The sequence below is a fragment of the Microtus pennsylvanicus genome, chromosome 10 (genome assembly GCF_037038515.1).
Source record: "Microtus pennsylvanicus isolate mMicPen1 chromosome 10, mMicPen1.hap1, whole genome shotgun sequence".
NCBI classification, from domain to species: domain Eukaryota; kingdom Metazoa; phylum Chordata; class Mammalia; order Rodentia; family Cricetidae; genus Microtus; species Microtus pennsylvanicus.
This window is the reverse complement of record NC_134588.1, coordinates 67888016-67892119: the sequence shown is the minus strand read 5'-3', so window position 1 is coordinate 67892119 and position 4104 is coordinate 67888016. Positions and strand designations below refer to the sequence as shown.

The window sequence follows — 4104 nt, the reverse complement described above, 5'->3', positions numbered from 1 at the left end:
GGCGCCATGGAACCACCGCCACAGTCAGACATGCTGAAACTTTAGCCCGTAAGCCACAGCCATGTGACTATATACAGATTAATAGAAATGGGTTAAATTAATACAAGAGTTAGCTAATAAGAAGCTAGAGCTAATGGGCCAAGCAGTTATTTAATTAATACAGTTTCTGTGTGATTATTTCTGGTCTAAGCTAGCCAGGTGGTTGGGAACCAACAAGCTCCCTTCTCCAACAGTGTGGCCTTGTTGGAGAAGGTGTGTCACTCGGGGTGGGCCTTGAGATTTCAAACAGCCATTCCATGTCCAGAGTCTCTGTCTTTCCGATGCCTGTGGGTCCAGATGTAGAATTCTCAGCTACTCCTCCGGTACCGTGTCTGCCTGCTGTCACCATGCTCCCCAGGGTGATAACAATAAACTAAACCTCTGAAATTGTAAGTCAGCTCCAGTTCTTCTTAGGAGTTGCTGTGGTTATGGTGTCTCTTCACAGCAATAGTAACCTTAACTAAGAGGTGTATAATCACCATTGTACAAAATGAGGGGAGCCGGGCGATGGTGGCGCACGCCTTTAATCCCAGCACTCGGGAGGCAGAGGCAGGCGGATCTCTGTGAGTTCGAGACCATCCTGGTCTACAGAGCTAGTTCCAGGACAGGCTCCAAAGCCACAGAGAAACCCTGTCTCGAAAAAAACCAAAAAAAAAAAAAAAAAAAAAAAAAAAAAAAAAACAAAATGAGGGGAATGTATCTCCTTAAAATAATTTCTCTATTTTTTCCCATACATTTTAAGTAGAGTGCTGAAGGTCTTACCTAGTACAAGACAAGATAAACAAATAAAAAGAACAAAATAGCAAAGGAAGAAATCAAAGCACACTTATTTGCAATGCTCACAGAAAATTCTCACAATTGATGTATACTTTCAGCAAAGTGTCAGGATACCAAGGTGTTATACAATAATCAGTATCCTTTATGCCAACACCAATTGCATTCACAACAACCTTCCAAAACATAAAATACTTTGGAACAAATGCAACAACAGCCATGAAAAATTGGGGTACATTTACACAATGGAGTACTGCAGAGCAGAAAAAAAAATAATGACATCTTGAAATTTGCAGGCAAATGGATGGATCTAGAAAACATCATATTGAGTGAGGTAACCCAGACCCACAAAAACAAATGTCATATCTACTCACTCATAAGTGGCTTTTAGACATAAAACAAAGAAAAAACAGCCTACAATTCACAATCCCAGAGAATCTAGACAACAATGAGGACCCTAAGAGAGACATATATGGATCAAATCTACATGGGAAGTAGAAAAGACAAGATCTCCTGAGTAAATTGGGAGCATGGGGACCATGGGAGAGGATTGAAGGGGAGGGGAAAGGCAAGGAAAGGAGCAGAGAAAAATGTATAGTGCAATAGAAGCAATAAAAAAGAAACAGAACATTATAATTAAGTTAATTTCAGAAACCTTAAAGGAAAATTTACAAGTGTTGCCCACAATGTTTTCAATAAATTTTTAATGTTACTGTTCAATAAGTAAATAAATAAAAACAGCCATGAAATAACTCCACCGTGAAATTGTAAGACAACAAAAGAAGGAAATTGAAGGTGAGGCTAGAGAATGGAAAGACCTCCCATGATTATGGAGCATCGGAGTCAATATCATGAGAATGACTACGTTATCAAATGCAATCATTGTTTCTGATTCGTAACCAACCAAGACGCCAATGAAATTCTTTATGGAAATGACTAAAACAGTTGGACAAATAATTCCAGAACAAAATGAATAAAACTGGAAGTATCAGCTAACCTGATTTCAAGTTATATTCTAGACCAAGAATGACAAAACATACATGATTCTGACACCAAAATAGACATGTAGATCAATGGAATATAATATAGACTCCAAACTAAAATACTTGGGTTCACATGATTTTTGATACAGATGACTTAACCATTAATTTTGAAAAATGGCATTCTCTTCATCCAAAATGCTAGAAAAACTAAATATCCACACGAAACTAGATCCGTATCTCTCACCCTGTACCAAAAGATATGTCACTTCAAAATGTATCCACATTCCTTTAAACCTAAAAGTCTGAAATTTTTGGAGAAAAATATATGGAATTACTTCAAAGCATATTCATGGGAAAGAACTTTATAAAATAGATTCCAATTGCTCAGGAAATTGTGTTCATAATTGACAAATGAGATTGCATAAAATTAGAAAATTATATAATGCAAAGAATGTAGAAGAAAACTTTTGATAACAATACTTTCAACAGAAGATTATTATCCAAATTGAAATAAATACCAATAAATATCTAGCAACTCAGTCAATAATGGGTATTTTAAATGAGCAAAGACGTCTCAAAAGTTGAAATAGAAATGGCGACTCTCCCCGAGATCCACTGCCCTTTGGTGCAGACAGAAAGAACAAGTAGCAACTTAACAGGAGGAGAATGGCACTGAGGCAGATTTCCAGCAACAGGTGCTTCGTGGGGCTCCAGAAGATCTTTGAACACGACAGTGTTGAGCTGAAATGTAAAATGAGACTTGCTGTCTACCTGCCTCCACGGGCAGAGAGTGCAAAGTGTCCTGCACTCTACTGGCTGTCTGGTTTAACTTGCACAGAACAAAATTTCATAACAAAGTCTGGCTTTCAGCAAGCTGCCTCAGAACACGGCCTTGTCGTCATTGCTCCAGATACCAGTCCCCTTGGCTGCAACATTAAAGGAGAAGATGAAAGCTGGGACTTCGGCACTGGTGCGGGCTTCTACGTGAATGCCACTGAAGACCCCTGGAAAAAAAATTACAGAATGTACTCTTACGTAACCAAGGAGCTTCCACAACTCATCAATGCCAATTTCCCAGTGGACCCACAGAGGATGTCTATTTTTGGTCACTCCATGGGAGGCCACGGAGCTCTGATTTGTGCTTTGAAAAATCCTGGAAAATACAAATCTGTGTCCGCATTTGCTTCAATTTGCAACCCAGTGCTCTGTCCTTGGGGCAAAAAAGTTTTTAATGGATATTTGGGACCAGATGAAAGTAAATGGAAGGCGTATGATGCGACCTGTCTCGTGAGGTCCTCTTCAGGTTCCCAGATTGACATTAATTGATCAAGGAAAAGATGACGAGTTTCTTACAAATGGGCAGTTACTCCCTGATAACTTCATAGCTGCCTGCACAGAAAAGAAAATCCCTGTTGTTTATAGGCTACCGGAGGGTTATGATCATAGCTACTACTTCATTGCAACCTTCATCACCGACCACATCAGGAATCATGCAAAATACCTGAATGCATGAAAAGCTTCAGGTGGAAGAATCTCATCGGGATTATAAACCTTGGACTACACAGAATCGCTCAGTAAAAGATTTGGGGTTTCCTCTCAAAAGATCATCCTCCTGCAGTTGAGTCACTTTTCTGAATAAAGATATCAAACTTTCTGATAAAAAAAAGAAATAGAAATGGCTAGTAAGGATGTGAAAATATGCTATATCACTAGCCATCAACGTGATGTAAATGGCACTCACCTTGAGATTCTATCAGACCCCAATTAAAATGGTAACCATCGTGAACGTAAGTAGCAGTGAGTCCTGGAGAGAAGGCAGGGTAGAGGAAACTTTTGGATGCTGATGGAAGAAATGTAAATTAGTCTGTGCCGAGACAATGTATAATCCATATCTCAAATGTAAAAATAAAGATCTTTGAAGAACCAAAGAATACGTACAAAACATGAAAACCAAAATAATGAACACATGAAGTATCCCCAACTTCTCTAGCAGAGAAGAACCTTGATAAGTCAGAAGAGGGAGCATGATGTTTTCACAATACTGAAAGAACATAAAAATCAAATCTTGCCAACAGAGAAAACACCTTGAAATTCCTCTTTAGAGATAAAGCTTGGATAAAGGTCTTATTGAAACAAACCTGAAAAAAGGTAGCTCCATCAGATCTGTTCTATAAAAATGTTTGTATTCAATAGACTTAAATAAAGACACATCAAATAAGGAGAAAGCACAGAAATACACAAAATTCACCAGTAAGAGAACAGTCAGGATCAGAGTATTGTAACACTTCAAACATTAGTCATGCACTAT

General features: G+C 38.5%; 1 pseudogene; it reads left to right on the top strand.

Annotated features, from left to right (window-relative positions):
* Positions 1-2398: 2398 nt before the first annotated feature.
* On the top strand, positions 2399-3472 carry LOC142858825 (S-formylglutathione hydrolase pseudogene; annotated as a pseudogene).
* The last annotated feature ends 632 nt before the right edge of the window (positions 3473-4104 follow it).